The 11,843-nt window shown below is 44.3% G+C and overlaps 1 pseudogene; it reads right to left on the bottom strand.

Moving 5' to 3' along the window:
• Window positions 1-1,234: 1,234 nt before the first annotated feature.
• On the bottom strand, window positions 1,235-10,874 carry LOC139539214 (putative sodium-coupled neutral amino acid transporter 11; annotated as a pseudogene).
• Between the last annotated feature and the right edge of the window lie 969 nt (window positions 10,875-11,843).

The following is an 11,843-nucleotide window of genomic DNA, read 5'->3' on the forward strand; positions in this document are numbered from 1 at the left end:
AGTGTAGATAAAGTGGAGGGGACAGGTTAAAGAAGGACGTTTAAGCCTTGAAACGAGTGTGTATGTGTGCCATTCTTAATGTTTTGTTCACTAAGTGTATGTGAAACTTTATTGAAGGAGCCAATTGAATTTATTGAAGGAGCCGTATGACTTTCATTAGTATTTTCAACATCTGAAGTGAACAATTCGCGTTTACATTTATACTTTTGAAATAGCCTAAATGTTATAATAGGCCTATTGCAATTTCCTAAATATACCTACTATAAAATAACGTAGGGTAACTAACCACCCGGGGTAATCCCCAATAATTCTCACAGAAACCACATGTCACCAGCATTTTTTTTCAACACTTTCTCTGGCTACCAATGCTCTTTCTCAACTAAAAATGGTATCTGTCTCATCAACAAACAAAAAATTGTCACTCTAACAAAACAATTCTGAGTTAAGTTGATCTAATATTTTGTAATTTAGAAAAAGTTATATATACCATTAGGAAAGCCTAAAGATAAACAACCACTTGTTTACAGATACACATTGTAATCCGTTTTTAATAAAGCAGTAACATTTAAGGTGACCCAATGCAAGTCAGTGGTACCTAAATTACCATATTTCAAATCATGCCCAAACCATCTACAAGTAACTTCATTGAGTTACAGTTATTTTTTAGATACATGTTTTTCCCATGTTACCCCAGTACTTGGGAAAAACGCCCCTTTTCTAAAAAAACAACAACATATTTCATGAAATAACAAAAAAAAATGTAAACTGTAGCTACTTATTTCCATGTATAGTTTTTGCCTAAGCATGACCATCATCCACATACCACATTTTTACCAAACGTAGCTTTATTGTGTCAGAAATTGAACATTGTTCTTAGGTGCGCACTACCAGTGGACAAACACCTATAATCTGGATCTTAATCTTAATCATTGAAGGGTGAATAATGACGTTAAGGCAAGAGGACAATACTGTAGTTAGCCTAGCTTTCAAATTGAGCCTTTTTATGATAGTTTTATTCATGTTATAGCGACATCATGTGGTAGGTAAATACATTCAAGGTGGAACTTCACTGTTTCACAATTTGATTTACAAATTGATAAATGCATTGCGTATTGGCACATTATCACACATACGTCATAGTCAAATAGTAAATTATGACACACACATTCCTTGCAGAGTTAATAATACATTTGTTTCTGCAGTCTTACATGTTGTACCAGAGTAGGGAAATAAGTTACAACAATTCAAAGGACATCTGACTTACATTTAACACCAGAACAATACCCAGACAGTCGTAGGCCAAGGAAAGCAATGTGCACGCTGCAACTATAAGCAAGGTGACAGCCACATGGGCATGGTTGTTGAGAGACCCATTAAAAAAAACATTGGATATTACCTACAAACATAAGAGAGAATAAAGAACTGTCTTTCGTACGTGATTCGCATTCAAATGAATGAACACTGAGCCTGAAGTTATGAAGTGCCATATTATCAGTAAAATCATACAGTTCATTCGGAAAGTATTCAGACCCGTTGAATTTTTCCACGTTTTGTTACGTTACAGCCTTATTCTAAAATTGATTTTCTCATAAATTTACACACATAATAATTACAAAGCAAAAACAGTTTTTTTTGTGCAAATGTATATGAAAAAAAGAACATTGAAATATAACATTTACATAAGTACTCAGACCATTTACTCAGTACTTTGTTGAAGAACCTTTGGCAGCGATTACAGCCTTGAGTGTTCTTCAGTATGACGCTACAAGCTTGGCACACCTATATTTGGGGACTTTCTTCTATTCTTCTCTGCAGATCCTCTCAAGGTCTGTCAGGTTGGATGTGGAGCATCGCTGAACAGCTATTTTAAGGTCTCTACAGAGATGTTAGATTGGGTTCAAATCCAGGCTCTGGCTGGGCCTCGAGCCATTCCTGTGTTGTCTTGGCTGTGTGCTTAGGGTCGTTGCCCTGTTGGAAGGTGAACCTTCGCCCCAGTCTGAGGTCCCGAGTGCTCTGGAACAGGTTTTCATCAAGGATCTCTGACTTTGCTTTGTTCATCATTCCCTCGATCCTGACTAGTCTCCCAGCCCCTGCCGCTGAAAAACATTCCCACAGCATGATGCTGCCACCACCATGCTTCACCGAAGGGATGGTGCCATGTTTCCTGGCATTCAGGCCAAAGAGTTCAATCTTGGTTCTCATGGTCTGAGAGGCCTTTAGGAGCCTTTTGGCAAATTCCAAGCGGGCTGTCATGTGCCTTTTACTGAGAAGTGGCTTCCGTCTGGCCTCTCTACCATAAAGGCCTGATTAGTGGAGTGCTGCAGAGATGGTTGTCCTTCTGGAAGGTTCTCCCATCTCCACAGAGGAACTCTGAAGCTGTCAGAGTGACCATCGGGTTCTTGGTCACCTCCCTGACGAAGGCTCTTCTCACCCAATTGCTCAGTTTGGGCGGGTGGCCAGCTCTAGGAAGAGTCTTGGCGGTTCCAAACTTCTTCTATTTAAGAAGGATGGAGGCCACTGTGTTCTTGGGGACCTTCAATGTTGCAGAAATGTTTTGGTACCCTTCCCCAGATCTGTGCATCAACACAATCCTGTCTCAGAGCTCTACGGACAATTCCTTCAACCTCATGGCTTGGCCTTTGCTCTGACATGCACTGTCAACTGTGGGACCTTATATAGACAGGTGTTTGCCTTTCCAAATCATGTCCATTCAATTGCATTTACCACAGGTTGGACTCCAATCAAGCTGTAGAATCACCTCAAAGATGATCAATGGAAACAGGATGCACCTGAGCTCAATTTCGAGTCTCATTGCAAAGGGTCTGAATACTTATGTAAATAAGGTATTTTTTTGTTATATCTTTTTTGCACACATTTTTTTTAAACGGTTTTCACTTTGTCATTATGAGGTATTGTGTGTAGATTGATGAGGGAAAAAAATATTTCACCCATTTTAGAATAAGGCTGTAAAGTAACAAAATGTGTAAAGAGTCAAGGGTTCTGAATATTTTCAGAATGCGCTGTATCTAAGTTCCCTATCTACCATGCTAGACTGCTAGCTACACCAGGCGTGAGAGTTTGCTGTATACCACAGTAGCAATATTGACTAGCTAGTAGACAGCTAACGTTAGTATGTTGATATAACCAAAGATACTTGTAACTAGCTAGCTAATTTGGGGACAAGCATAATATAGATTTAAGTTGTCCAAATGGACAAGTTAAAAAAAAAATAAAAAAACACTATATCAAACAATTACTCCAATCAGAATTAGAGCAGAGAGGCCAACATTGGAATAATATTAAAATCTATTTTTAATATAATAATTTTAAAAAGTGTAGGTGTAGGTGATATGCATATTGGTTACAACCTCATGTCCAAACCGATGCTGACATGAGGGATTCGCCAGAAAATGTAGCTACACTTTAATGACACTTTTAACTACATCAATATGCACTAAATGCCAGTCATTTTGACAATTATAAGGAAGGAAATGTACATTAATGTCTAAAGGCTTGATTCTGTCGACATAGGCTACTCGAGGCACAGTTCATTCAGATCAAATGGTCACAAGCCCAGAGAGTGGAGGACCATGCCTGTTGCGAACCGCACATCAGCTACTGTACCTTGAATCTGAGTGGAGGGGGTCAGCATTTTGAAACTATAGAGAACAAAAAGATAAATGCAACATGTAGAGTGTTGGTCCCATGTTTCATGAGCTGAAACAAAAGACACCAGAAATTGTCCATGTACACATAAAGCTTATTTCTCTCAAATTCTGTGCAGAAATATGTTTACAACCCTGTTAGTGAGCATTTCTCCTTTGCCTAGATAATCTATCCACCTGACAGGTGTGGCATATCAAGAAGCTGATTCGAAAGCATGATCATTACACAGATGCACCTTGTGCTGGGGATAATCAAAGGCCATTCTAAAATGTGCAGTTGTGTCACACAACACAATGCCACAGATGTCTCAAATTTTGAGGGAGAGTTCAATTGGTATGCTGACTGCAGGATTGTCCACCAGAGCTGTTGCCAGCTGTGAACCTCCACATCCAGCTTTTTCTCCTTCGGGATCGTTTGAGTACAGCCACCCAGACAGCTGATGAAACTGTGGGTTTGCACAATCAACAGCCTGATTAACTCGATGCGAAGGATATGACTTGGTTTTGAGCCCTGGAGGGAATTATTTTATGAAGACATATTTGGTTGCAATTGCAATGTTGACATTTTTTTTGAGTCTCTCTACCATAAAGGCCTGATTGGTGGAGTGCTGCAGAGATGGTTGTCCTTCTGGAAGGTTATCCCATCTCCACAGAGGAACTCTGGAGCTCTGTCAGAGTGACCATTGGGTTCTTGGGCACCTCCCTAACCAGGGCCCTTTTCCCCCAATTGCTCAGTTTGACCAGGCAGCCAGCTCTAGGAAGAGTCTTGGTGGTTCCAAACTTCTTCCATTTAAGAATGATGGTGGCCACTGTGTTCTTGGAGACCTTCAATGCTGCAGATCTGTACCTCGACACAATCCTGTCTTGGAGCTTTACGGGCAATTCCTTTGACCTCACGGCTTGGCTTTTGCTCTGACATGCACTGTCAACTGTGGGACCTTATATAGACCAGTGTGTGCCTTTCCCAATCATGTCCAATCAATCGAATATCAATGGAAACGATGCACCTGAGCTTAATTTCAAGTCTCATAGCAAAGGGTCTGAATACTTATGTAAATATATATTTTTTTGTATTATAATTTTTTTGCTCAAATTTATAAAAACATGTCTTTGCTTTTTCATTATGGGGTATTGTGTGTAGATTGATGAGGGGGTATGAATACTTTCAGAATGCACCGTACCTCTCGAGTCACAAAACACTAGAGAGGACAAGTTATTATACTGATGCCAAAACAGAAGTAAACAAAAGCATAGCCAGGTCATCGTTTCTGCAGTAGTTTTCAAAGAAAAAGAGATAAGAGGTCAGAAAAAGAACACTTAGTGGAGAGTGACTGGAGACATACCATGAGAGTATTCTATGTGTTGTGTTTTACCTTGAGTGTACCCAGTGAAGGTAGCATAGCCAGTCACAGCAAACAGAGCACTGACAATCAGAGAAGAACCAACAGACGTGAGTGACACGAGACCAAGACTTGGTTCCTCCAGAGAGCCATAGATCATAAAGCTGTTGTGATGGCTGATATAGGCTGCAAAACAAAAGTATATAGCAAAGTATTACAATATATCAATAGTCCAAGTTACATTTTTGTGTTGTTGTTTTGTGTGGATTTCTGCTATTATGAAACTTGATTGGCATTATCATACAATATGAAGCTGTACACACATAGGCTATATTAGAAGAGAAGTCAAAAGACAACACCAACAGCCTAAATTGCATTCCATCTTGTAAATGCTCATGCATTCAGTGTAGGGGGACTGGACACAAAGTCATTGGATTAACATTTTGTTAGCCATTTTAACATTTTCAAATTCTAGAGGAAGTGGTTTCAATAGTCGTTTATTTGACTGAAATATAAAATAAAAATAGAATGCATTTCAGATTGATTAGTAGAATGTGATATAGCGTGTGTGAGTCAGTGGCGGTTGTTGCCGTTTAAGACGAGGGAGGATGATAATTTTTTAATGAGCATGGCCTTATTTCTATTAAGTATTGGGTGACTGTAATTCATATTCCATTCACCCAACTCAATGTAATATCGATACATTTAGGCTACTACATGATACTCCAATTTTCCCTGTACCCATCATGAGGGTACTACAACATAGCCTATGAATGAAAGTTTCAACGTAGCTGCACAGATTGAGAGGATTTTGAGTAATCAAGTTGACAGACAGTGACACATTCAATATCGCCTTGCACACTCTTGCCTGCATCTAGCTGATCTAGTCTAACAGCTGCAAATGAGAGCTTCTATTGGACAAATTCAGGTATGTTTTTCCCCGTTTCATTCCGTTTGCTTTTGTTGAAGAAACATTTTTCAACAAAATCGGCAGAATTATTACACCCCTGATCACACGAGAACACAGTTCACTTTCATTACAGCCACATAAAAGCAGCATGCTCACTTTGCTCGTTGTATACTGTATATAATTCCTTCTCGCAGCTATCTATGGCTATGTGCTCTCCTCCTCTTCCCCTTTTCCCTTCACTTGTGGACTTCAATGCACAACACATCAGCTGTCTGTGACCAGGTGAAAAAACCTTTCCAAGCCCAACCTTCATATCATGACCGCTAACCGCTACACACAGCCTACATCATTGCCACGTCATAGTCAACATAGCTACTAGATCTAACACATTAGTAAACCCGCTACAATCATGCAGTACAGTGTACAGTCAGAAAGCAGTTTAGCAGTTACGCCGGCGGGCCCCGGGGGCAATCCATTAATAAAGCCAAAAGCTTACCTTGACATGGAGGACTTACAGTGTTGGATAGTCATAGACAGCTAGCTAATATGGCATCCCTCGTTGTTTGAGCAGGGTGTTTGAGTAGGCTAAACTAGCTAGCTAAGTGAAAGTTTAATTTTTTTTTATCTCTCTCTCTCTCTCAAATTGCTCAACTATTGTCTTTCTCTCACTTTGAGTCAACTATTCACCACATTTTACGCACTGCAGTTCTAGCTATCTGTAGCTAATGCTTTCAGTACTAGTTTCATTCACTGATCCTTTGATTGGGTGGACAACATGTCAGTTCATGCTGCAAGAGTTCTGATAGGTTGGAAGACATCCTCCGGAAGTTGTCATAATTACTGTGTAAGTCTATGGAAGGGGGTGAGAACCATGAGCCCCCTAAGTTTTGTATTGAAGTCAATGTACCCAGAAGAGGACACAAGCTAGCTGTCCTCTGGCTACACCATGGTGCTACCCTACAGAGTGCTGCTGAGGCTACTGTAGACCTTCATTGCAAAACAGTGTGTTTTAATCAATTATTTGGTAAAGGCGATATATTTAGTATGGTTCTATCTAAAAAGGATAACTTTTTAAATGTTTCACTATTTACATTTTTATGAAATTCACTGAGGATGGTCCTCCCCTTCCTCCTTTGAGGAGCCTCCACTGGTGTGAGGGAATAGATTTTGACAGTGTTATTATATACATGTCACGTTCGTCGTATGGAGGAAGAGAGGAGGACCAAGGCGCAGCGTGATAGTAATACATTCTTCTATTTATTATAACGAAACGAAGAACACTTGACAAACTATACAAAAAACAACAAAACGAACGTGAAGCTATATACGAAAAGTGCAGACACAGGCAACTTACATATAGACAATAACCCACGAAATACCCAACGGAATATGGCTGCCTAAATATGGTTCCCAATCAGAGACAACGATAAACAGCTGCCTCTAATTGAGAACCAATCCAGGCAACCATAGACATACAAACACCTTGACAAGACAAAACACATACATCCCCCATGTCACACCCTGACCTAACCAAAATAATAAAGAAAACAAAGATAACTAAGGTCAGGGCGTGACAATACATCTGTGGTCCTAGGGTAGCTGTTCTGGTGATTACAGTGATAAGGATCAAAACAGTCAACACCATGGACAGTAAGGACACCAAGAATCACATAGACAGGTGCTTTAGCTCAGAAATTGAAGAATGAGTCATTGACTCCTTAAATCAATGTAACAATATGTGATTAAGTCTTACATTTCCCAGCTTTGATATATTCCGGAAAAGAGACAGAGGAAGCGTGAACAGAATGGTGGATACTGAGATGACAAAATGTCTCACTGCAAGTGCGGGGCCCGGCCCAACTGCAAATAACATTTATGAAAAATATGAATAAGCAACATACAATAACAAATGTGGCCTTAGTGTTTTGTGCTTAATTTAGCAAAACTTTGACCTATTTTTTGACTGTCACTGCATTAGCATATCAATGCACATCGCTAAGTTATGGCTTGATATTGTTCAGATATATTACATTAAAGTAAAATGTGCCATATTATACCTCCAGGTAGTCTGAAATACTTTGGTCAATGTGTCACCAGCTATGATGTTGTAGCTGATAACAGCTGGGGAAGAAACATACAGTTGAAGTCGGAAGTTTACATACATTTAGGTTGGAGTACTCCACAAGTTTCTTGTTAACAAACTATAGTTTTGGCAAGTCGGTTAAAACATCTACTTTGTGCATGACACAAGTAATTTTTCCAACAATTGTTTACATACAGATTACTTCACTTATAATCCACTGTATCACAATTCCAGTGGGTCAGAAGTTCACATACACTAAGTTGACTGTGCCTTTAAACAGCTTGGAAAATTCCAGAAAATGATGTCATGGCTTTAGAAGCCTCTGATAGGCTAATTGACATCATTTGAGTCAATTGGAGGTGTACCTGTGGATGTATTTCAAGGCCTACCTTCGAACTCAGTGCCTCTTTGCCTGACATCATGGGAAACTCAAAAGAAATCAGCCAAGACCTAAGAAAATAAAATGTAGACCTCCACAAGTTTGGTTCATCCTTGGGAGCAATTTCCAAACACCTGAAGGTACCACATTCATCTGTACAAAAAATAGTACGCAAATATAAACACCATGGGTGTCACGGCCGTTGTAAGGAGGAGACCAAGGTGCAGCGCGGTATGCGTACATTCTTCTTTATGTCAGAATGAACACTGAACAAACGAACAAAATAACAAAATGAACCGTGAAGCTAATATGAGTACTGCAGACAGGCAACTAAACATAGAACAAGAACCCACAAACACCAAAGGGAAAATGGCTTCCTAAATATGATCCCCAATCAGAGACAACGATAAACAGCTGCCTCTGATTGGGAACCATATCAGGCCACCATAGACATACAAATCACCTAGACCTACAAAAACCCTAGACATACAAAAAACCCTCGACAATACAAAAACTAACGTACCCACCCTAGTCACACCCTGATCTAACCAAAATATAAAGAAAACAGAGATATCTCAGGTCAGGGCGTGACAGTACCCCCCACCAAAGGTGTGGACTCCCGGCCGCAAACCTGAACCTATAGGAGAGGGTCCGGGTGGGCATCTACCCTCGGTGGTGGCTCCGGTTCTGGACGCAGCCCCTCCTCTTTACGCTGATCCCTCCGCCTTTGTAGAACCGGACCGCGGATCATCGCCGGAGGCTCTGGACTGTGGATCCGTCGCCAGAAGCCACGGACTGGGACCGTCGCCGGAGACCCCGGACTGGGGACCGTCGCCGGAGGCCCCGGACTGGGGATCATCGCCGGAGGCTCCGGACTGTGGCCCGTCGTTGGAGGCTCCGGACTGTGAAACGTCGCTGGAAGCTCCGGACTGGGTACTGTCACCGGAAGCTCTGGACTGGGTACTGTCGCCGGAAGCTATGGACTGGGAACGGTCGCCGGAAGCTCTGGACTGTGGAAGCGCACTGGACGCCTGATGCATGGTGCCGGAACTGGTGGTACCGGGCTGAGGACATGCACCTCAGAGCGAGTGCGGGGAAGAGGCACAGCCGTACTGGACTGTGGAAGCGCACTGGAGGCCTGATGCATGGTGCCGGAACTGGTGGTACCGGGCTGAGGACACGCACCTCAGGGCGAGTGCGGGGAAGAGGCACAGGCCGTACTAGACTGTGGAAGCGCACTGCAGACCTGATGCGTGGTGCCGGAACTGGTGGTACCGGGCTGATGACACGCACCTCAGGGCGAGTGCGGGGAAGAGGCACAGGCCGTACTGGACTGTGGAATCGCACTGGAGGCCTGATGCGTGGTGCCCGGAACTGGTGGTACCGGGCTGAGGATACGCACCTCAGGGCGAGTGCAGGGAAGAGGCACATGCCGTACTGGACTGTGGAATCACACTGGAGGCCTGATGCGTGGTGCCGGAACTGGTGGTACCGGGCTGAGGACACGCACCTCAGGGCGAGTGCGGGGAAGAGGCAGAGGCCGTACTGGACTGTGGAATCGCACTGGAGGCCTGATGCGTGGTGCCGGAACTGGTGGTACCGGGCTGAGGACACGCACCTCAGGGCGAGTGCGGGGAAGAGGCACAGGCCGTACTGGACTGTGGAAGCGCACTGGAGGCCTGATGCGTGGTGCCGGAACCGGTGGTACCGGGCTGATGACACGCATCTCAGGGCGAGTGCAGAGAGGAGGCCCAGGACGTACTGGACTGTGGAATCGCACTGGAGGCCTGATGCGTGGTGCCGGAACTGGTGGTACCGGGCTGAGGACACGCACCTCAGGGCGAGTGCGGAGAGGAGGCCCAGGACGTACTGGACTGTGGAAGCGCACTGGAGGTCTGATGCATGGTGCCAGCACTGGTGGTACCGTGCTGGGGACACGCACCTCAGGGCGAGCACGGAGAGGAGGCACAGGACGTACTGGACTGTGGAATCGCACTGGAGGCCTGATGCGTGGTGCCGGAACTGGTGGTACCGGGCTGAGGACACGCACCTCAGGGCGAGTGCGGAGAGGAGGCCCAGGACGTACTGGACTATGGAGGCGCACTGGAGGTCTGATGCATGGTGCCAGCACTGGTGGTACCGTGCTGGGGACACGCACCTCAGGGCGAGCACGGAGAGGAGGCACAGGACGTACTGGACTGTGGAGGCGCACTGGAGAACTGGAGCTTAGAGCTGGCACACTGCGTCCTGGCTGGATGCTCACTTGCGCCCGGCAAGTGCGAAGAGATGGAATAGAGCGCACCGGACTATGAATGCGAACTGGAGACACCGTGCGCATCACTGCGTAACACGGTGTCTGACCAGTCACACGTTCCCCAGCACGCCCGCTCTGCAGCGCTCGTAATGCTAGCACCTCTCTCCGGAATCTTGCGTCGAAATCCTCATCCGACTCCCTGACTGGCTCTGGTTCGCTCCTTGGCTCCGCCGACTGCTCCATGTACCGCCCCCCCCCCCCCCCCCCCAAATGAACGTACTTTGGTGCGAAAGTGCAAATCAATCCCAGAACAACAGCAAAAGACCTTGTGAAGATGCTGGAGGAAACCGGTACAAAATGATCTATATCCATAGTAAAACGAGTCTTATATATCGAAATACCTGAATGGCCGCACAGCAAGGAAGAAGCCACTGCTCCAAAACCTCCATAAAAAAGCCAGACTACGCTTTGCAACTGCACATGGGGATGAAGATAGTACTTTTTTGAGAAATGTCCTCTGGTCTGATGAAACAAAAATAGAACTGTTTGGCCATAATGGCCATCGTTATGTTTGGAGGAAAAAGGGGGAGGCTTGCAAGCCGAAGAACACCATCCCAACCGTGAAGCACGGGGGTGGCAGCATCATGTTGTGGGGGTACTTTGCTGCAGGAGGGACTGGTGCACTTCACAAAATAGATGGCATCATGAGTTAGGAACATTATGTGGATATATTGAAGCAACATCTCAAGTCATCAGTCAGGAAGTTAAAGCTTGGTCGCAAATGGGTCTTCCAAATGGACAATGACCCCAAACAACTCTCTCTCTCCAGATGAAATCTCGCGTCTTGTGACGGCAAGGCCGCCCAACAACCTGCCCGCTTGACCCTATCCCCTCCTCTCTTCTCCAGACCATTTCCGGAGACCTTCTCCCTTACCTCACCTCGCTCATCAACTCATCCTTGACCGCTGGCTACGTCCCTTCCGTCTTCAAGAGAGCGAGAGTTGCACCCCTTCTGAAAAAACCTACACTCGATCCCTCCGATGTCAACAACTACAGACCAGTATCCCTTCTTTCTTTTCTCTCCAAAACTCTTGAACGTGCCGTCCTTGGCCAGCTCTCCTGCTATCTCTCTCAGAATGACCTTCTTGATCCAAATCAGTCAGGTTTCAAGACTAGTCATTCAACTGAGACTGCTCTTCTCTGTGTCACGGA

Source organism: Salvelinus alpinus, chromosome 14 (genome assembly GCF_045679555.1).
Source record: "Salvelinus alpinus chromosome 14, SLU_Salpinus.1, whole genome shotgun sequence".
Lineage (NCBI taxonomy): Eukaryota > Metazoa > Chordata > Actinopteri > Salmoniformes > Salmonidae > Salvelinus > Salvelinus alpinus.